Source organism: Mauremys mutica, chromosome 8 (genome assembly GCF_020497125.1).
Source record: "Mauremys mutica isolate MM-2020 ecotype Southern chromosome 8, ASM2049712v1, whole genome shotgun sequence".
Taxonomy (NCBI): Eukaryota; Metazoa; Chordata; order Testudines; family Geoemydidae; genus Mauremys; species Mauremys mutica.
The window spans coordinates 3773043-3796502 of record NC_059079.1 but is presented as its reverse complement, the minus strand read 5'-3'; the positions used below and the strand labels follow the sequence as shown (position 1 = coordinate 3796502).

At 45.5% G+C, this 23460-nt stretch overlaps 1 protein-coding gene and 1 long non-coding RNA gene across 3 annotated transcripts in view; one reads left to right on the top strand and one right to left on the bottom strand.

Moving 5' to 3' along the window:
- Positions 1-10318: 10318 nt before the first annotated feature.
- LOC123375266 lies at positions 10319-15661 on the bottom strand. Its single transcript, XR_006581377.1, has 3 exons — positions 15585-15661; positions 13872-13967; positions 10319-10594 (listed from the first exon to the last, which is right to left on the bottom strand). It is a non-coding gene; the product is annotated as an uncharacterized LOC123375266 (long non-coding RNA).
- A 482-nt stretch (positions 15662-16143) lies between these two features.
- TESK2 (testis associated actin remodelling kinase 2) overlaps positions 16144-23460 on the top strand; it is a 116296-nt gene continuing 108979 nt past the window's right edge. Inside the window, exons 1-2 of one of the 2 annotated variants that reach the window (XM_045027548.1) lie at positions 16144-16330; positions 17247-17341. The gene's annotated coding sequence lies outside the window, so the exon portion shown is untranslated. The remainder of the gene's footprint in view (positions 16331-17246; positions 17342-23460) is intronic. The other variant, XM_045027547.1, reaches the window with a different exon arrangement.

Sequence of the window (23460 nt, the reverse complement as noted above, 5' to 3'; positions counted from 1 at the left end):
TAATGCCTAGTAAGGTCAGGTTGTTGCTCCTCATCTCTACTGCAACCTGGGCCATCTTTCCTGACTCGTACATGGTCCTCACGTTCCATGTGCCGATGGTAATCCTTCTAGTTGCAAGAAGGGTGATCGGCTTAGTGGCTTCCTCGCGGCTTTCACCACCCAGCGTCATGCGTCTTCGAGTTGAAGACCCTTCTTTTTCCAGGATAAAAGCCTCTGTTATCTCTATTGTTGGCGTTTCTGTAGCAAATTGATTTTTTACAAGGTGGGGTTGCTAGCCCCACACCCAACCCTCCTCCTTTACCCTGACTTGGGACAGGCAGATGGCCCCAAAGGACCACTCTGGTGGAGTTAGTTCTGCTCATTATTAATTATTATTAATGCACATAACTGAGCACTCTCAGTATGTTCACGTCTGTAGAATACAGAAAGTACGCAGGAAGCTACTGTATCGAAGTAACACCACCTTTGTGATGACACTGCTCTTCCATCACTGGAGAAACACTAGAAAGCTATTTTTCATTCTATTACTGGTGCAGAGTTAATTATTGTGATTCAATATTATCATTGGATGTACAAAATAGCACAGTAATCAGCGGAAGATACAAAGGAACTTGGAAGCTACAGTGAATCTAGTCTTTCATTCCATTTAGCAGAAGACTTGGAGTTCACAGCTTGAGGGAGGTAGAAGAACGATGAATACAGAGCGAACAATACCACGTGGTATCCATAGCAGCTTCTGAAATAAAGTTGCACACGCGATGATCAATGCATTGACTTCTGCCAAAGTCATGTTCTGTTTTGCAATGTGCTTTAACTTCTGTCTGCTTGTTTCTGGCTTAAAACCAATGCATGAACCAGACCAGAGATTATAATTATGATGATGTAATTTAATGCAAGGAAGCAGATACACCATGAGAAAACAAGGGAATTAGAAAGAGCAGGAGAGAGACAACCTACCAGCTTGTAACTATGGGAGAGACACATAAATTCAGTGTTGTGACACTGGCCTCTATTGGAATGGCTCAGCTGTGTTTCACAGGCCCCGTACAGTTAAAAATTATACGATATTTTCCTTCATCGCAAGCAGAGCTGAAGACTCTGAGTGTTATTCCCACTGCTGTCGTGACCTTCCAAGCAGTCAGTGAGTGCAACATAATGACAACTGTGAAGTCCTTGGTGGCCACAGATTGGTTGCACACTACAACACACACAACAGCTGTTCAGACATCAGTCATGGAGATATTGTCAGGGACAAGATCAGGATAGGAGGCTGCATGGGAGAAGTGGAGGGAGAGAGAGCATTTGGTGCATTGGCAAGGAGCAGCAGTTCCAAGCACTAGACTGGGATTTAGAAGATCTAGAGTATATTCTTGGCTCTGCCACTGACCTGCTGCATGACCTGGAGCAAGTCACTTAATCTTGCTGTGCCCTATAGCTCTATAGACGAATGAGTGGGATTCTATTCTGCCTCATGTGCCCTCGGTAAAATTACTAGCTCCATTCTGATCACAGAAAGGTTGGTGGCAATCAGGATTCATCTTTGATCAGACAGACATAATGACGTGGCACCCAAACTGTGTGCACTACATATCCCTTCTGGAGATGCTTTAAACCTGGGGTGCTACTCAAAAGTGGGACTCTTTATGGCTAAGTTATAAACCCTTTGCAGAAGGGGGATTCTGTTACCAAGGGGAACATTGCTGGCAGCAGAATAACAAAAGCAGAAAAGATAGCCCGGGTGATTATTTTTTTCAGGGTCAGTGCATAAGACAAGCAAGTTTTGATAAACAGCAAATCACAACCCAGGGAGAGGAATTTGTCAGAGAAGGGAAGATGCCTCCAGGTCACTAACAGCGCAGCAAAAGGGAGCATTTGCTCTGCATTTTTCCAGGCTATTACATCTCCTCTGTCATTGCCTCCGATGTGGAGAGAGATGCCATTAATCTATTTTTGATAACTGTGACGCAAGCAGTGAGCCTGGCAATAAGGCTGGAGGCTTCTTGTTCTCCCTCTGTCTATCGCTCCTCGTTCATCTTTTTCCCCACAAGGACTCTTCGTTGCTACGTAACCTAGGGGGAAAGGAAGAAAGGATAAAAGCAGTTCAGTAAAAGAGATCAGACAGAATAGCTCCAGAGCTATACTTGGGGAGACATAACAAGTATGGTGGCTCTGATGACTCAGGGGATTGGAACTGGGCTAAACAGCTGGCAGGCTGGGGGAGCACTAAGTCTGGGAGTTTAGCCACAGGACAGGGTCTCCTTTTCCTCCCTACCCTTTGGGAGGAAGAGCAGGGGAGTTCAGTTAAGGAACCGCTGTGTGGTGTGTTTCCTTCTCAGCTGTTGAGGTTCTTTAGAACAAGAGAGCAGTCTGAAAGAGGGGCCAGTAGGCCGGACTGCCACGAATCGGTGGAGGAATCCAACAGCAGCAGACCCTAAAGACAGACAACAACTGAACGTGATTGAGGCAACTAACATAGGGTCAGGGTTTGGATTCGAGCGATTTGTGGCAGTGCGGCCTACTGGCCCCTCTATCAAACTGCTGTCTTGTTCTAAAGAACCTCAGCTTTCAACTGAAAAAAAAAAAGTCTCTCGCTGTTATGGTTGCGAACAAAACGTAACGAATGTGAACAGAGTGCAAGGAAAGCAGACATGAGTCTACAGACAACAACCCTAACTCTGAGAGGTGTGAGCTGCCCCATTCATCCCAGAGAAGTGTTAATTCAGCTGATCTCTGAGGAGAGTTTAAATGTCAACACTGCTAACGATTTCATTCCGCGGGTGGGAAAGGAGAAGTGGGCACCCAGACTGCAGCATGCACTGTGACTCACGGCTAAGCCTGGTGCCAGGTGGCACTGGGGAGATACCAGCACTTATTGTCTTTCCTCCAGCCAAAACGCTGCCAAGCCCAAGGAGCAGCATGGGGCACGGGTCACTTGCTGGAAGATTCTCTGAGCTTGGATAAGTCCCGCTGCCGTTTTCCTTCCAGTTTGACCCCTGCATTGGACAAAGATTCTGCTCTTTGAGTCAGCGAGAATTCCTCTTGGAGCGTGAACGTGGTATGGCAGGTCCACCTTGGGAAGAGTGAAGAAAACTCCTCCTCTTGTGCCTGGCCTCTTCTGCAGGCTAATGGAGAGGGTTGGGGCCATGCCCCCCTGCCATCATCCTCCCTTCACTGCTCACAGTGGAAGCGTTAGCAAACACATGAGTCTCTGGGACTCTGGCTAGCCCCTGAACAGGAGTTCAAAAGAGAGGGCGCGGTTTTTGGTGCCCTCATGTACACCATGAGATTGCCCCGAAGCTGGCTCACAGATATCACTCCCCTGCTGTGATGTTTCACTGCCCCAAGCTGAGCAAAGTGCGGACAATAAACCGCATAAGTGGAGCAAAATGGCATCTGCCTTTTCAAACTCTTTCAGTCGAGATCATCTCGGTGTTATTGGTAATAAAATTTCAGACTTCTAACCTGAACATGTCCCGTAAAATGGGGCGGGAGGCGAGGGGGGGAGAAATACAGTGATTATAACCCCTATCAAGAATACATTGTCTCAACCCAGCGGATGTTATTGCATTTTAATGTATTATTTATATTGTGGTAACTCCTAGGAACCCCACCCATATGCCAGAATGCCCTTGTGCTAGGCACTCCACACACAGATGGTCCCTGCCTCAAAGACCTTACAAGCCAAGGCCAGTATAAGACAAGAGACACCAGATGGGTCTGACAAAACACCCCGGGGGAACACCAGGGAACAATGCGCAAAAAGCTGAGCTCACAGCACACCAGCTGCCCAGCCGTTAATATCTATCTGCTCAGTTAGTTCTTTATTTGTTTCTAATCCAGGCTTTCCTCACACTGCAACAACCCTCTAGCTACCCAGGGAAGGTCTGCAACTGACTCGGCTTGCGGGTCTAAAAATACCAGTGTAGATGTCTGGGCTTGGGCTGGAGTCTGGGCTCTGAGACTCTCACCCTCGCTGAGTTTCAGAGCCCAGATGCCAGCCCCAGGCAAATGTCTACACTGCTATTTTTAGCTCCACAGCATGAGCCCAAGTCGGTTGACCTGGGCTCCAAGACTCGCTACTGCAAGGTTTTTTTTTGCTTTGTAGACGTACGCTTAGGGCTTGTCTACACTAAAAATGCTACAGAGGCCCAGCTGCACCGCTGTAGCCCTTGAGTGTAGACACTACATATATTGACAGGAGGGGTTCTCCTGTCAGTGTGGGTAATCTACCTCCCCAAGAGGCGGTTGTGAGGTTGATGGATTAATTCTTCCATTGACCTATTGCTGTCTGCACCAGGGTTAGGTCGGTATAACTACGTTTCTCGGGAGTGTGCATTTTTCATACCCCTGACAGAAGTAGCTATATTGATGTAAATTCTAATGCAGACCAGGCCTTGGGCTTTGTCTAGACTAGGGGGAAAGGAGTGTTGTTAGAACATGTTCTAACTAGTAATATGTTTGAAAAGTCCAGTGTAGACAAGGTGCATTGCCTTTAAGATGTGCTAAACCAGTTGAAATAAAGTCTACTTTAGGCCTGGTCTACACTAGGAAATTAGACTGTTATAAATATGTGGTTCAGGCATGTGAAAAATCCACACCCCTGAGCGAGGCAGTTAAAATGACCTAGCCCCTGGTGTTGACAGTGTTATATCGACAGGAGAATTCGCCCATCAACCTATCTACCACCTCTTGTGGAGGTGGATTACCTATGCCAATGGGAGAACCCCTTCCATCAGCATAGGTAGCATTCACTGGAGCACACTGGTTAACATAAGAACATAAGAACATAAGAAAGGCCGTACCGGGTCAGACCAAAGGTCCATCTAGCCCAGTATCTGTCTACCGACAGTGGCCAATGCCAGGTGCCCCTGAGGGAGTGAACCTAACAGGCAATGATCAAGTGATCTCTCTCCTGCCATCCATCTCCATCCTCTGACGAACAGAGGCTAGGGACACCATTCTTACCCATCCTGGCTAATAGCCATTTATGGACTTAGCCACCATGAATTTATCCAGTCCCCTTTTAAACATTGTTATAGTCCTAGCCTTCACAACCTCCTCAGGTAAGGAGTTCCACAAGTTGACTGTGCGCTGCGTGAAGAAGAACTTCCTTTTATTTGTTTTAAACCTGCTGCCTATTAATTTCATTTGATGACCCCTAGTTCTTGTATTATGGGAATAAGTAAATAACTTTTCCTTATCCACTTTCTCAACATCACTCATGATTTTATATACCTCTATCATGTCCCCCCTTAGTCTTCTCTTTTCCAAACTGAAGAGTCCTAGCCTCTTTAATCTTTCCTCATATGGGACCCTCTCTAAACCCCTAATAATTTTAGTTGCTCTTTTCTGAACCTTTTCTAGTGCTAGAATATCTTTTTTGAGGTGAGGAGACCACATCTGTACACAGTATTCGAGATGTGGGCGTACCATGGATTTATATAAGGGCAATAATATATTCTCAGTCTTATTCTCTATCCCCTTTTTAATGATTCCTAACATCCTGTTTGCTTTTTTGACCGCCTCTGCACACTGCGTGGACATCTTCAGAGAACTATCCACGATAACTCCAAGATCTTTTTCCTGACTCGTTGTAGCTAAATTAGCCCCCATCATGTTGTATGTATAGTTGGGGTTATTTTTTCCAATGTGCATTACTTTACATTTATCCACATTAAATTTCATTTGCCATTTTGTTGCCCAATCACTTAGTTTTGTGAGATCTTTTTGAAGTTCTTCACAATCTGCTTTGGTCTTAACTATCTTGAGTAGTTTAGTATCATCTGCAAACTTTGCCACCTCACTGTTTACCTCTTTCTCCAGATCATTTATGAATAAATTGAATAGGATTGGTCCTAGGACTGACCCTTGGGGAACACCACTAGTTACCCCTCTCCATTCTGGTTTTAAGCAATATATGTTGGTTCTAAATTACTTTACAATGTCTGTTTAACATTTTTCTGGTTTTAAGTGTAGATACGCCCTTAGACTTTAATATGTGCTATGCTGCCTTGCCCACACTAGACTTTTCAAACATGTCAATTAGCAATTAGCTAACACCCTCTATCATCACAGCTGTAAATCCAAGTCTATACAAGGCCCACAGAGGAAAGAACTCAAACTGCCAATGCTCAGAATTGTCCATGTGGCTAGAAACATGCAAACATCGAGATAACTAGGCAGGGGAAGGAGGACCGAGTGTTGCATCAGCTCTTAGCTCTATCACTTGAAAGCAGAGTGGGAATTCTTTTTTGTCTGCAAATAAATCTCATCTCATCTGAAAATCCCACCTGGAATCACATCAAGGGATGTGGAATAGATAAAAATATCTTCCAGAGGAGCTCATCAAGAAGCCTTTTCAAATCCTGAGAGTTTGATCCATTGCTGACACCCTGGAGGCTTTATTCCGCATGCTGTCCTATTTGATATTCAGCAAGGACGTCAGATAGTAAAAGGACAGTGTGAAAACAAACAAACAAAACAAAACGATCGACACACAACAGGGACCAAATTCTTCACAGGTGTAAATCTGTGTGTAAATCTATTGGCTTCAATTTAATTACTCCAGATTTACATTGGTGTAAGTAAGAGTGGAGTCTGGCCCATTACATTTAAAAACAAAATATTCCTTAATGGTGTTTCTTACCCAGAAGATTATTCCATAATAAAATTATGTAAAAATGTTGATTTTTCATCACTGAAGGCTGTGATGCCTCTGCACCACTTATGTCCCACTACAGGTCTCTGCATAGGAACGAGGTGATTTTCACCTTTTGTTAGCTATTTATACTTCCTTCATCTTGGTCATATGGAAACCAGATTAGTCTGGTTTTAGTCAGTTTCATTTTGTGATGCACATTCACTAATACAGTGCTGTGGTGTGCTGGTTGCAAACATGGTATGGGGATATTTAAAAACCTCTTTCTCCCCCAAAATATGTTTCCATTGGGGGGAAGAAACAATTTTCATTAAAATGTGTCTGGTCTTATTAGAATTTATAAATATTACATTTTTAAGTTGCTTAGTATAATGACTCTGGTCCCTATTTGTGATCCTTAGAGCCTATCCAAACAGAAATACCAAACAGCAATATATGTTGGTTCTAAATTACTTTACAATGTCTGTTTAATATTTTTCCATTGAATCGGGCCTGTTTGCTTCTGGGGAATTTCTGAGACATCTGAGTGCCATATTGTCCCCTTCTGTGGAGAAGTCCAGGAACAAATTCCACAGGTAACTCTAGCTTGTCTACATGGGGAGGTTATCCCAGTATAAGGTAGGGTGTGAATTTAAAGTGTAAGTCTCCATGCAGACATTCTTATTCTCATTTACAAGTGCCTTTTTCAATTTAGTTTAGGTTGCTTTGGTTCAAGCTAAACTGAAAAAATAGAACTCTCTTAAACTGGACTAAAATGTCTACACAGGGAGTTATACTGGTATAACTATGTTGGTATAACTATAATGGTATAATTGTACCAGTTAAACTGGTAAAACTTTCCCATGTAGATAAGCCCTAGCTAGTGGTGCAGTTATGTCAGACGTAAACAGACACCTAATTTTTGGGGAGTGATGGCAGAATTTAATCGGAACGAGAAACATTCAAGCAACCAATTAAATTAAATATGACACTCCCACCCCTGCCTTCATGACAAACGTTCCTCTTTTTCAGGATCTGAAAACGTCCTTTTAACTTTTCACATCATTCATTGTCATTTTTGTGCATCTCCCCAATTCTTGGTACCAGGGCAGGGACGGTGGGATTTTTCTATCTGCAGGGATCTGGAAGGTCCAAAATGCCCGGACTCAGGTTTGTTCTCACAGTATTTCCAGCCCAGCTGGAACCAGGAAACACTGCGGAAATCCTGTGTCCTTGGAAGAATCCTGGTCTGGCTTTGCAAACCTGAGAGGCTGGCAAAGCACCCAAATTTATCCAAACAGAACCTCCAACCTTTTAGGTTCAGCTGTCATTACCATCATATAGGTAGCTACAGAGACACTGTTTTTGAAGTAAGACTCGAGATCAAAGGGAGCTGAGGTGGTCTCATGTCCAGAGCAGGGGCTGGGAGTCAACACTCCTGGATTCTATTTCCAGCTCTGCCACCCCTCGACTGTGGGATAGTAAGTCACGGCCTCTCTTCGTGACTCAGTTTCCCCACCAGCAAAATGGGAATACATACCTACCTTTGTCATATCTTCTGGATATTTATATAAAAGGTGTTATATGAATGCAAAATAATCATTATCTTCACAACTGCATGGCTACTGATGACTAGTTACTACTATGGTCATTGGGGATTTTGTGGCAACAGCAGGAATAGAACTCAGAGTCTCCTAATACAACAGCGTAGACCCCTACCATTTGAGCTAAAGGAAAACTGCATTAGCCATTAGTAGTATAGGATCTATAATACAGTTGAGCCGGTCTATCCAGTACAGAGTAATTCTGACAGACACTTATTGTTTCCTTGTTACTCCCCTGTTGGTCTGTCTGTATCCATCTGTTGTCTCGTCTTATACTTATATTGTCAGCTCTTTGGGGCAGAGACTGTCCTTGTGTTTGGGATTTGTACAGCATCTAGCACGCTGGGGTCCTGGTCCATGACGGGCTGTGTGACAGAGTACTGAGAACCAGCAGCTGAAGCACACTGGTCACTGAAAATCCAATTCGTTTCTCCAGGAGCTCCTGATTGAAGGAAGGGTGGTTAGTTAGATCAGCCTGACCTGGGGAGAACTAAGGAAAGAATTAGCCTGTTAGCTGAAGAGTAGAGAAGGGACACAGGAAGGCCACGCAGGAGAGACGCTAGCAGGCTCTGGCAAAAAGTAACGATGATTGTAGGACTCTGTAAATAGACTTGCTGAATGGGACTGTGAGAGGGGAGTGGTTGGTAAAACACAGATAAAGTACCCAGGAGCGGTTACAAACCAGAGGTGTTAGAGCCGTTTGTGCAAGAAGACAGGAGTGGAGAGCTGTGGCTCCTGCGTATTACGATAATACAAATCAAATATCATAATAATTAGTCACTTTATTCTAGACTTGATCCTACAACGTGCTGAGTGCTCTGGCCCCTGTCCAGCAAGGCACTTACGCAGCTGTTTAACTTCAAGCACATCTTAAGAGCTTTGCTGGATCAGGCTTGGCAGCATCATTTAACACAAGTGGGTTTGTGATCACGTCTACAGTGATTAGGATGTTGTGGTATCAGTGCAGGATACCCAGACTGTAGATGTTATGATTACCAGAAGTGACCTCCTTAAATTAAGAGATTTTCAAGGCCTGAGGGGACCACTATGAGAGATCCTAACCCAGTGGCTCCCACATCATGCCCATCACTTCTGGTTGAGCTAGCGCTGATCTTTTTAGAAAGACATCCAATTTTAATGAAAAATTTCAGCTGATGGAAAATCCATCATCGCATCTCTAGGTAAGTTATTCCAAAGGTTAACTCCCTCACAGTTAAAAAAGTGCACCTTATCTCTTGCTTTCATTTGTCTAGCTTCAGCTTCCGGCCATTGGAGCTTGTTCTGCCTTCGTCTGCTAGATGAAAAATGTCCTTTACTATCAGAAATTTTCTTCTCATTTAGGTACTGGGATCAAGTCAGCTCTTAATCTTCGTTTTGTTAAACTTCTTTTATTTCTCAAAACAAATTTCTCACGCACATTTTCCAGACCTCAGATCCTTCTTGTTGCTCTTTTCAGAACCCTTTCCAGTTTGTCAAATTCTTTACGAATTCTGGACACCAGAAACAAACACAATATTCCAGTAATGGTCTCATTTAGACAGCGGTAATAACACTTCCCTACTCCGGCTTAGTATACCCACTTCTCTCCTCCCCCCATCCCGACCCGCTTATGCATTCATGTTAACAGCCATCTGGAATTTATGGGTAGTCAGAGATTTGATTATTTTATAAAGAAGAAATGTCCTTCTTTCATCCCACTATCCCAGGTGCATTTCAGATGCTCTGAGGCAGGGAGTTCCCCTCCTGTCTCCTATTACCAGAGTTCCTTTGATGTCTGTTGTTAGTGCCACTGGGTGCATTAACCATTGCCGGCTCTTTGCAAGGCCTGTGACACTCAGACAGATAAAGTGATCTCTCTGGGGAAGCCAGTCATACTGAAAGAAGAAAGATGTAAACCACAAGCCACAGAACTGTTTTCTGGAGTATTTGATCTTTAAGCAGGACAATCAGCACAAGAGCAGCAGGAGGGGGAGAAGGGGGAGCACCCATAGAGAACAGAGTTTCCTGTAGTGGTGTGTTCAGGATGTGTAACTCTTGCCTGCTCTTCCTGAATGCAAGCAAAAGATCATTACAAATAAAGCAGCACTGTGATCTCTGCAGACCTTTCTCTTTGATCTCTTTCCATCCAACTTTAGTTTTCCTCCTTCCAGGAAACAATGGAAAGCGCTATAAGCCATTCACCTTCTGCAGGCTTTAGTACCAGAGTTTTGCAAGTGTCGCTCAGTCCTGTTTGCCATGGAAGCTGCAAATAGTCAGCATGTAACTTTGGTTTCAGACCAGGCTGTCGCTGTTGATGTATGTACACATGTGGTCATCAGCTAAACTCACACTCTTCTGCTCCAGGCCTCTAGCACTTGAGGTAAAGAAGAGTTTCCGTTATCTGTCAGCAGTACTAGGGCTCATAACAATATCCCCTTTTTAAGTCCTCTTACAAATGTGGATCATATCCTCACGTAATTATGAGCATAATGTCACAAGTGATGGGCACATTAAAAATGGATAGATCAGGGGTGGCCAACCTATGGCTCCGGAGCCACATGCGGCTCTTCAGACGTTAATATGCAGCTCCTTGTATAGGCACTGAGTCCGGGGCTGGAGCTACAGGTGCCAACTTTCCAGTATGGCAGGGGGTGCTCACTGCTCAACCCCTGGCTCTGCCACAGGCCCTGCCCCCACTCCATGCCTTCCCGTCCCCTCCCCTGAGCCTGCCGTGCCATCACTCCTCCCCCCTGCCCAGAGCCTCCTGCACGCCACAAAACAGCTGATTGGGAGGTGCAGGGAGGGAGGGGGAGGCACTGATCAGTGGGGCTGCCGGTGGGCGGGAGGCACTGGGGCAGGAAACAGCTGATGCAGGGCTGCCGACATATTACTGTGGCTCTTTGGCAATGTACATTGGTAAATTCTGTCTCCTTTTCAGGCTCAGGTTGGCCACCCCTGAGATATATGAACAGTGTTTCTACAGAGCAAATGAGGCTTGTGATTACTAGATTGCACTGGCATAGGGTGGTAATGTTACTCCACACCCCCAGTTCATATAAATTCCTGCACATGAAAGTTGCCAACAAAGACATCTGTAGGTATATTAGAGACACAGATTGAAATCATGTTGAAATGCAGAAACTGGATGACATTTTTGGAAGGACAGAGTGGGCGAAAGAGAATGTTTTTGCTTCAGTATAGGCATTATATCCAAAATAGTTGGAATGGCTACCACAAGGTGTCACCTTGGAGCTGCTTTAAAATACCAACTGGTATAAGAGAGTTAAAACAACTGCTTTAAAATACCAACTGGTATAAGAGAGTTCTGGGGAACAGCTAGATTAAAAAAAATGTGTTGCAGGTAGTTTCACTGAGAATGAAGCAGCAATGGACACTTGATTCTAGAGGATTCCCACCATGCTGAATATTCACAATCTGCTGCATGGACATGAAAACATGGAGATGTTTAAGAGTTTGGTTTACACAATCTTTTAACTTTTGCTTGAGAATTAACTGTTTGAATAAACTGAACTTGAATTTAAAGCCCCGAAGAGTAACTTAAGGGAATTTCTTTTGAGTGAAAGGGGCCATTCTTGAACTCATGCTGTCAAGCTTGCAATTTTGCTACAAAGGCAGCTAGCCCCAGAGCGTCAGAAAACAGAAGTAGCTGACAGATCTGAGTAGTTCTGTCTGCTTTACTGGGACAGCTGAATTAGGTTCTGAGGAATAACTTAATAATTCTCTATGTTTAACTTCTCTATGTTGACTTAATTGTAAATACTGGATAGTGCTCTATGGCTGAGATGTTAGCAGAATACACATTGGGGTATGTGCGAAAGGTGTGAAGTTTTGAGTCTGTGGTAAAAATTGTGGCACCTTAGAGACTAACACATTAATTTGGGCATAAGCTTTCCTGGGATAGAACCCACTTCATCAGATGCATGGAGTGGAAAATACAGTAGCAGGTAGATATATACACAGTACATGAAAAGATGGGAGTTGCCTTACCAAGTGGTGACTGTTTTATTTTGTTTTTTTAGCTAGAGGAACTCAAAAGAAAAATGGGGAAAAATAAGATAAAATAAAAAAAAAAGAGAGTGCTTTAAAAATGTCTCCTCTGCAAAAGTTAGTAAAGATTTTTCCGTTAAATTGACATAGAAAAGTCAATTGAAAATTTGTGCAAAATTTGGAGAATAAATTTAGTTACTAAAACGTGAAACAGACTCTAATCATGTTTTAAGTGTAAATCTCAACGCAACTTGAACAATGGAGTTGCTACTGATACTTCCATTATGAATGTGAATCAAACTTTGTTTAGACTAAATTAGAAAGAGTAGACTGTAGAATCAATGACAATACACAGAGAAAATATCATATATTGTAGACAGAACTGGTAGCATTGTGATAGTTAAGGTTGTCTGACACTTCCTATTCTGAGATGCTTTTTAAGTTGCTCATAACTTTGCCAAACTTGAACTGTTCAGGCTGAAATTGTATGTTGTTTATGCATCAAAAGCAATTAACTGAATCCCAGGATAGGTAAGTCTCCATTAAACTGTAATTAAGTGACATTTATTGAGAGACTAGCCCTGCAGAAGTCATTAAAAAAAGAATGAAGAGATGAAGAGGTTTTTGCAGTCAGCTTTTCCTTTGGTTTAGATGAGTGTGTATGTTTATAATATTTTGCCTTTCCATCTGAGAATGTCAAATCACTTTATGGACATTAATGAATTAAAACTTACAACCCATTGTGAGGTTCTCATAATTCCCATTTAACAGATGGGGAAACTGAGGCACAGAGGGCCAAATTTGTCCCTGGTATAACTCCAGTGAAGGCAATGGAGGCAAGACTGGGAGAGAGCTACTCTTCACAGCATCATGTCCCCACAACCTGAACAGATTTTTACAGTGCAAGCTAGTACAGACTCTGTACTCCCTTCTCTTCATGTGTCATTATACAATGCCTGCATCTGTAACTTTCACTCCATGTATCTGAAGAAGTGGGTTTTTTACCCACAAAAGCTTATGCCCAAATAAATCTGTTAGTCTTTAAGGTGCCACTGGACTCCTTGTTGTTTCTGTATTCCTCTGTGCATGTTTCCCTCTGTGCACAAAATGTCCACTTCCAGGTTGATATTTGCTATCAGGAAAAAATTCTTCCCTTACTTTATGTGTCTGACTCCTCTCAAAATGCTGAAATCATGACATCCCCCTCAGAGGATGGCTGATATGTGACCTAATACATCTTTCCCCTCTATTTTCTATGTAATTTCTGTCACCACATCTGTTTATTTGTTTGAGCACTAGGTGTCACCGTAACTTTATACTCGGGTCAGGATACATGGCAGGAGTAAATATCCTCAAATAGGAGCATCTAAATGTTGCTCACATAATGGAATCATGTTGACAATTTTCCAGAAGATCAACTAACTTGTGTACAATGGATGAGGCTACAGGTATTCTGATATTTAAAGTAGAGGTACGGCCCTATGGAGACAACAGGTCCTGGCATGCAGAGCTCTGTCTCAGTCTGATCAGAGATGTGGCCCATAAAGATAGCAGGTACCAGCAAGGCATCACAATACTTCTGGCTTAAATGCATCCGCTTGTGCCTTTAGTAGTTGTCTGCAACAAGGATAACAGCCTGCTACCTGCTCATGGCTCAGGGAACTCTTGAATTGAACTAGTAGAGAGAGTTTTTGGGAGCTGAATGATCAGAGTTCCATCCGCATTGATCACTGTGGTATCTGTAACAAAGTAACCAGGGGTGATTTACCACAAGATGCCCCAGTGGGGATGTAAACTAGTAGGAACCTTTACCACTTGGGGCCATGTTGTCTGGGGAGGAATATGTAATAACCATGTATAATGTAGTGTGTCCCCCCTGGGATTATAACAACTCACTGGTTGCTAACACTCATTTAGCACAGGTGCTACTCAGGCTTGTGCGTTTGCTGCTGATGGTAACAGGACTGAGCCCTGCAGACAACTCTGGGTGCTTGGCCATGGTCGGTTACACTGGTAATCCAAGCAGAAGGCTTCCCGGTTGTCTGAGGCAGAGTGCATCAGCCCCCCGCCGGTCAGGCCCTGTCTCCCTCTGTGCACCCCCCCCCCCAGACCCTGTCGCCTCCTGTGGCCCCCTATAGGTCAGACCCTGCCTCCCTCTGTGCCGCCCCCACACAGACCCTGCCTCCCTCTGTGCCCCCCCGCACAGACCCTGTTGCCCCCGTTCTCCCCCTGCAGGTCAGGCCCTGTGTCCCCCTGTGCACCTCCCCACAGACCCTGTCGCCCCCTGTGCCCCCCCACAGGTCAGACCCTGCCTCCCTCTGTGCCGACCCCACACAGACCCTGTGTCCCCCTGTGCTCCCCCCCGCACAGCCTGGCTGCCCCTGTGCCCCCCCGCACAGACCCTGTGTCCCCCTGTGCCCCCCCCGCGCACAGCCTGGCTGCCCCTGTGCCCCCCCCCCGCACAGACCCTGTCACCCGCGTTCTCCCCCTGCAGGTCAGGCCCTGTGTCCCCCTGTGCACCTCCCCACAGATCCTGCCTCCCTCTGTGTCCCCCCCACAGGTCAGACCCTGCCTCCCTCTGTGCCGCCCCCACACAGACCCTGCCTCCCTCTGTGCCCCCCCGCACACAGCCTGTTGCCCCCGTTCTCCCCCTGCAGGTCAGGCCCTGTGTCCCCCTGTGCACCTCCCCACAGACCCTGTCGCCCCCTGGGCCCCCCCACAGGTCAGACCCTGCCTCCCTCTGTGCCGCCCCCACACAGACCCTGTGTCCCCCTGTGCCCCCCCCGCACAGCCTGGCTGCCCCTGTGCCCCCCCCCGGCACAGACCCTGTGTCCCCCTGTGCCCCCCCCGCGCACAGCCTGGCTGCCCCTGTGCCCCCCCCCGCACAGACCCTGTCACCCGCGTTCTCCCCCTGCAGGTCAGGCCCTGTGTCCCCCTGTGCACCTCCCCACAGACCCTGTCGCCCCCTGTGCCCCCCCACAGGTCAGACCCTGCCTCCCTCTGTGCCGCCCCCACACAGACCCTGTGTCCCCCTGTGCCCCCCCCGCACAGCCTGGCTGCCCCTGTGCCCCCCCCCCCCCGGCACAGACCCTGTGTCCCCCTGTGCCCCCCCCGCGCACAGCCTGGCTGCCCCTGTGCCCCCCCCCCGCACAGACCCTGTCACCCGCGTTCTCCCCCTGCAGGTCAGGCCCTGTGTCCCCCTGTGCACCTCCCCACAGATCCTGCCTCCCTCTGTGCCCCCCCACAGGTCAGACCCTGCCTCCCTCTGTGCTGCCCCCGCACACAGCCTGGCTGCCCCTGTGCCCCCCTGGCCCTTAGAACGGGGCGGCGCAGTGCATGCTGGGTCCTGTTCGCACCTCGGCTCCAGACCAGGCTCTCGCCCATCACCCCTCCCACGCCATTGATGCACTAGCCCTGTTGACAGCTTCACGCTCTCTCGCCTCATAAATGATTTATAATTGGGTCTTATACTTGTCAATCACCGTCATACTCACTCTTATTGGACAATCTTTTATTTACACCCCGCCTTCAACTGCTGGCCAATCGGTTTGAGGCGCCCCTAGCAACGCCCCCTCCATTCCCGCCCACTCAGTCCCTTCCCTTACTTCCTAGTGGGTCCGGCTGTTGCCGGAGCTTTGTTGCATTTCATTCTGGACGGCCGAGATGGCTGTCAATCAAATATTTTTGGCCAACCATAAGGGGGAACTCTTTGATTGGTCGAGCTGGGCCTGTCCATCAAGCATCCAGCGGTGCCGATTGGAGGCAGTGGTTGGGCCGTTCATCGTTCGGGGCCGCCCCCTGTGTTGGGGCCTGGCTGGCTCAGTCGCAGGCGGGCCCGCGGTGGAGTTGAGGCGAGGGGGGCTGGGCCGGAGCGAGGCGCTGGCGGGTTAGAGGCGGGGGTCTAGGCGCGAGGCGGGGGCGCAGCGGCCCCTCCCCTTGGGCCCGGCTGGTGTGGGGCTCGCCCCACATGGCCCCCCCTCGCTTGCGGCGGGGGCGACAGACCCTCCCCTGGGCGCTGAGGGGCCGGGGGTGCCGGAGCGGGACGCGGCTATGAGAGACCTCGCGGCGCGCGGGCCCTGCTGCCGCTCGGGCCTCGCTGCAGGTGAGGGCGCGAGCGCGGGCGGGGAGCCGCCGCTGGTGCCCGTCAGTGCTGCTGCGGGGGGGGCCGGCGGGGCGGGGCGGTCTGGAGGGTGCGGGGTGGCACTGGGGGGGTTCTTGGAGCTGGAGGGAGCAGCTTGTCGGGGGGGGGGTCGGGGGAAGAGCAGCTTGTCAGGGGGCGGGGGGAGCAGGGGGTCGGGGGAAGAGCAGCTTGTCGGGGGGCGGGGGGAGCAGGGGGGCGGGGGAAGAGCAGCTTGTCGGGGGGCGGGGGGAGCAGGGGGGCGGGGGAAGAGCAGCTTGTCGGGGGTCGGGGGGAGCAGGGGGGCGGGGGAAGAGCAGCTTGTCGGGGGGAGCAGGGGGTCGGGGGAAGAGCAGCTTGTCAGGGGTCGGGAGGGGATCGGGGGGTCGGGGGAAGAGCAGCTTGTCGGGGGTCGGGGGGTCGGGGGAAGAGCAGCTTGTCGGGGGGTTCGGGAGGTCGGGGGAAGAGCAGCTTGTCGGGGGGTTCGGGAGGTCGGGGGAAGAGCAGCTTGTCGGGGGTCGGGGGGGGATCGGGGGGTCGGGGGAAGAGCAGCTTGTCGGGGGTCGGGGGGTTCGGGGGAAGAGCAGCTTGTCGGGGGTCGGGGGGGGGATCGGGGGGTCGGGGGAAGAGCAGCTTGTCGGGGGTTCGGGGGAAGAGCAGCTTGTCGGGAGTCGGGGGGGATCGGGGGAAGAGCAGCTTGTCGGGGGGCGGGAGGGATCGGGGGGTTCGGGGGAAGAGCAGCTTGTCAGGGTGTTTGGGGGAGCAGGAGGTTGGAGGGGGACCAGCTTGTCACAGGGTCAGGTGGGGAGCAGTGGGTCCGGGGCAGCACCTTGTCTCGCTGCCCCACAGGTTATTTTGCAGTCTGCTGCCTAAAACCATAATACTGGGCTTGGTTACTCAGGTGCACGTGGGTCTGTTTGCGTTGAGATATTTGGATGAAAGGTGCTATTAAAATCCATAGCATTACAGTGGAAGCTCCTTAAGCAGCCACCTAAGGTACAAACACAAATCCAGTCACTCTGGTAGGGGGAGGGTTCATTGGAGCCGTACTTGTTACCACGGCATGTCGATACTTGGAAGTTATCACTTCAGTGCCAGGAAGGCAGTGCTTGGTGTGGGTTTCACTGTTAGTATTCCTTCCTGTGGCACACCACCGTTGTCACCAAACTTGTGTTAATGACAGACTTGGCCATGCAGGTGAATGTTTATATTTTTTATGATTTTCAGATGAAAGATGCTTTTTAAATTTAAATGATACTTCTTAGTATATGCCATTCCAGTTACTGAGGAACTTTTAAGTGCTCAGCTGAATACTGAGTATTGTGAGTTGAAACAACTTCAGTTATTATTTGATGGAATTGTTTTTGTATCTTATCGTGAGGTCTCTGAGAGACTTTTATTTGTATTTTTTGTATGGTAAGAGGTTGAAACTTCTAACCATTATTTAGGTTAATATATAAACTGTTTTTTAAAAATGAGCTTTACATATCCTCAGAAGTAGTAGTAATTTTTCATAATCTGAGATCAGAATTATAGCATCTCACTCAATCTGCAGATCAGTACATTTATAACCTGCACATGGAATGATGGATTGGAATTTATAACTTTAGAAAAGTGTTTTATGGGAAGGTCTGACATGCCAATGGATGTTCCATAAACATTTTTACCAAGTCTTTTTGGCTTGAAAATGTGTGTATTGTTGTATAATCTGCTAGGTCAATAGAAGGTGTGTGACTGCTGTCTGGCCCTTACCGCCTGTCCACAGACATCTGCTGTATAATTCCATGTGCACTGTTTTGTTCTGGCTTAATGTAAACAGCTGCATATAAAACATGATTAGCTTGTACTGCAGATCTTTGTGGCATTGTCCAACACTTGATGGAAAGTGTATACTGTCTTTTTAAATTCACTGGACTAAGCCATTCTTGTGCCAGTACATCACCTGTTTCTACTCCGAAGGATATGGCGCGGGGGGGGGGGAGGGGAGATGAGGATGGGTATTTCTTGCTTCAGTGTATAATATAGAGAAGCACATGGCAAAAATGAAATTATCCAAAATTGAAAGTGTACAGTGCCTGTAACTTAAAACCTTTAATAATAATAATAATAATGAAAAGGTTTAACTATTACAAGATCCACTGCATTGAAACATGTATGTTTATAATTGTGGCTCTTTATGCAAGTGATTTCGCGAATATTTGTGATAGGTCACAAAGCTAGAGGGGCTCTTCCGTCAAGCATACAATCAGAAAAGAACAACAGTTATGATCTATTAGCTTATTTGGTTCCTTTTTTGTATTATTCCTGTAACCCAGACTTTTGCATAATGAAAGAGTATTATTACAGGCCACAGTTTTGCAAATGAATGCAAAAATGACTCTCTTCTGGGTGGGAAACACAGTCAATATTTGTGTAATGCTTTGAAAATGTAAATTATGTAAGCTGACCTCTGTTCTGACCTTCTCTCTCTCTTCAAATTTTAATATATTATAAAAAAGGAACTAACAAAATGCATATGTAGCAATAAGTATATCTCATGATCAGTCACTTGTACACCTCCCACTATACCCCCATCTGTTGTCTAGCCTCCTTGTTTCAGAGTGAAACGAAAGCTTATGCTCAAATAAATTTGTTAGTCTCTAAGGTGCCACAAGTACTCCTGCTCTTTTAGCCTCCTTGTGTTATGTCTGATGACTTTTTTATTGCACACCTACCATGCTAAATAAACAATGTTATATATTGTTATTGTTATAGTTGTTGTAAATAGTTGATATGCAGAACTTCTGTGATCTCTGTAGTCACAAGGTAAATAACTAAACTGTCAGTGCTTTTCAAGGCATGCTTTATATATTTTAGCTCTGTGAGTTTATAAATGACATATAAAAGCCAAGTCTGCATTATGTGACATGAAATAAAATCATCTGTTGTTTCAGCCAGGTTCTTATTTTCTGTGTGGCTGAAATGTTAGGAGAGATTTTAATCTTCTGTTTATGCTCTGTAAATTGAAAAATAAAAGTTAAAATGACTATCCCTCATGAATGGGAATAACCTAACAGACCACCTGTTTCTCTTCCCTTTTTACACTCAAGGATACATACATCTCTTATCTCTTCATTTTATCTTTCCCAGCACTTCTTTATCTTTTGTTCCTGCCTTTGTTGGGCTGGATTCTTCATTGCCTTATGGCCTGTTTGCATTGGCAAAGGGGCTGCAAAGTACCTGAATGCTGCTTCCTATTTCGTGAGAATACTCCAAATGCGGAGGGGGATAGCCCCCAGTGAAGGGGTGGGAAGGGATATGACCAGTGCATTCCTAGGCCTTGAATATTAGGTGTCTTGGCCTCCAGGGCATTATTTAGAGTTACCCTAACCTGTGATGTGCCAAAGCAAGCCCCAGCAACTCCAGAATCCAGGAAGCAAAAGCCACTTCCTCTCAGTACTGCTCTGGCCTCTGCACTGTCTATACTGCTCTGTGTTGGGATGGACAAACTGGGGTCATTATGCCTTCTAGACAACTCACGTTTCCCGTCTCTGAAAAGAGAGATGTACCTTGCCTGAAATGGATTATTTAAATACAGCAACCATGTGTTGTAACCAAGCTAAATCATATACCTGTCTTTAGCCTGCTTAGCATAGGGTCTTGTGTGTGCTACAAAGTGGAACTGTTACAACTAGGTTAGGAGACTAGCAGATGGTTCAGGTCCCTTAATATAGTTACCTTTAAATTAAATGGACCCTAGAAGTTATTGGCAGGAACACTAAGGACATAAAAGTTAGTATTTCAGGCTTATTATTGAATTTACATTTCCTGAATGAGTGTTAGATGCTTAAAATGTTTTGTGACCATTGTATTTGGGCTTGAATCCCAGGTTCTGTGTAGGGGGTTAATGACCAGTCAGTGCCTTTTACTGAATTCAGACTTGGCTGGATTCACAAATTAGGTGAGATGTTTCTTTCAGCTCAGCCTCTTTTGGTAGTGTATTGGCATCACAACTACCACACAGTTTAGCCGACTGACAGTCTCTGGACCAGTGGAGCAGCGGTAATGCAGGTCACTTCTGAGGAACTTGGGGTCTTTTTGTGGAAAGCATACATTAAGATAGCACTGGCTAGAGTTAGAAAGTGGCTCTTCCAGGAGCAACAAAGATCAGAGAAATATAATATGAATATAACATTAAAAATCCAGGATTTAGCATTTGTTTGTAGCTCAATATCCTGAGTTTATCAGGGCCGAATGTCTGATGTCCTTTAGAGCTAATAGTGTGTATATTTGCACTTCAGTGGTTTTACAGTGTTTTGAAAATAGAACTAATTCTCACAGCCCCATGTGAAGGAGTAAGGTAGATATTATCATCATTTTACTGATTTTGGGGGTGGGGAAAAAGAGAAAGCTGTTAAGTTACTTGTTGAAATGGCATATCAAGTCGGTGGCCATGCATGGGGGTTGGACTAGATACCTCCTGAGGTCCCTTCCAACCCTGAGATTCTATGATTCTATGAAGGATTAGCACTCTTGAGCTCCTAGCTTCTAGTTTCATGCTGAATCAACTCACTATACAAGCTTCTGTAGCTGTGCAGTCAGGGGCAGCCTATGGAAAATCATTGACACTGGAGCACGTTCTGAGTTCTTGATGTTAAATCTACCATATTTCCACATTTGATATGCAATTAATTATGCTTTACTAATAGATGTGTCCTAATATTGTGGACCAATGTTGGAGCTACATGTGGTGATGCATAGGGAAGAAGTCACTGCTAAACCTTTGCAAAGGTAGTTGTGCCTGTGTTCTCATAGCGAAGGACTCTGTTGCAAAACAAGAAGTGGATGGGAATGACTGTACATCCCCTTGTCATCTATGTAGACAGCTGAGGTGACTAGAGACGAAATGTCCTTGGACTGTCTGACCTAGGAAATTATATTGTATTAGAATGCATTAACTAACGTGATGTATAACATTCAGTGTAGACAAGTGCTGTTGGGTTAAATGTGACAGCTCTTGTCTACATTATGTATTTTAAGTCATGTCAACTAACCCATGTAATTTCCTAGTGTAGAAAAGTTCTATTTCCCATTACAGATTCCCATTGACTTCAGTGGGAGTTGGGTAAGGCCTTAGTGCTGTACAAACTTTGACTGATTTCCTCCCACCCCTGGTGAGATGGCCAATATTATCTCCATTTTACATAATGAGAAAATCAGGCATAGAGAATGACTGTCATACAGGGAGTCATTGGGAATAGAATTCTGGAGTTCCAGGTTCTGAGCTCTTTTGGTCTCTTATGCTTTACCGCCTTCTGCTTCTCATAGATTTAGGGAACCAAGCTCCTCAAAATGCACTTATTTTGACTTAGCTGACGTGTGTGAATTTTGACCCCTTGTACTGAGATGGCTTTTTTCCCCTTATAGATAGCATTGCTAAGTGACCCCTGACTACCTGTTTCCTGTATGTTCTGATAGCACTGTGGATTGAAGTTGGATCAGGAACACAGTTTTAGAATTGTGAGCTTGAATGATTAATATTTGGCAGATATCTTGTGTCAAAGCTTGGGCATCTCATTCTTTGGAAAACCTTTTCAAATTAATAACATGCACCTACCAGATCTATTGAATCTATTTCCCTATGTTAAGTTCTCCTCACACCTTCTATGGGCCATCTTAATTATCACTTCAAAAAGTTTTTTTTTCCCTCCTGCTGCTGATAGCTCATCTCAATTGATTAGACTTTTCCTATTGTTATGCATACTTCCACCTTTTCATGTTCTCTGTATGTATAAATATCTCCTGTCTGTGTGTTCCATTCTATGCATCTGAAGAAGTGAGCTGTAGCTCACGAAAGCTCATGCTAAAATAAATTTGTTAGTCTTTAAGGTGCCACAAGTACTCCTGTTCTTTTTGCAGATACAGACTAACACGGGTGCTACTCTGAAACCTACCAGATCTTGTACTTTCCAGGCTAGATGCCTAGTAGACACGTCCTCTGTATGTGTAATATATAGACATGTAGTTAATGGTTGCTGCTGTGTAGTTAGAGAGAGCAGGCAATTTTCTAGTATAAACTGTGCCTTTTTAAGATTGAATTGTGTGTGTAAATGTGCACATGCTTAAACTTGCCTGAATCTCGTAAAAACAGGCTTGAACCCGTTTATTTGGGAGAGACTTTGTTTTGTGTCTTGAGGCATTAAAGGGACACTGTCCAGGTGGGAGGCCAGAAACTTGACCTATTTTTATATCTCTTTGAAAAGAAATAAAATACAAAGCACTGGGTTATATAGTCTTTTGAGCTGCCTTGCAGTGCCCTGGGAGATAATTCGATGTGACATAATGGGCTTTTCTGTCTGTCAGTGTTTTTGAAACAAAAGCTTATATCTGTAAACTCAAACCTCAAGTGAAATAAAATACAAACAAATTCTACAATCTTTTGTAAGCAATCCTACAGCAATAAACTGGTGAATTCCTGCAGTGGAGGAAAAACATTTTAGTTATTTAAAAAAAAAAATTCAGTTCAGGCTTCCAAAAGACTTTGAACTGAAAAATTGTTTTTTTTAAATTATGTAAGATACCTGGACAGTGTCTTTGTTAGCAAAGAGATAGATGGTTGGGTAAGGCAAGGAATCATTCTGGAAGACAGATATTGTAGATATTTCCGTACCTAAAAGACATTGACTTGTGGTTGGGTATTTCTACCCTCACCAAATGTATAAGAATGTCAAAGAAAGGAGTGTGAAAGCCAGCAGTTAAGCAGAAAACATTTCTAGCATGTTCAGTGTTTTTAATAAGCTATTGAGCACAGTTTAACAGTTTTCCAGGCTGAACTTTAATATTAAAAATGCTCTGGTTTTGCAACGGGATTGTTTTGGATTCTGTTCAGTGCACTTTAATTTACTACTTGGTATGGTTAATTAAAGTGCCACAAGTACTTCTGTTCTTTTTAAAGGTACCTCAGACTTTCTTGGCAGTTAGTTAAATCCTGGATGATTTAATTGAGAATGTGATCATTAGTGTAATTGGCCAAAATGACACTAGGCCTGTTTGGAATGCTTCTTTCTTGAAATTTTCCTCTTTCTAATGCTGCATGTACAAACCTAGTGAGAAAATGAGACTAATACAATTCCTAC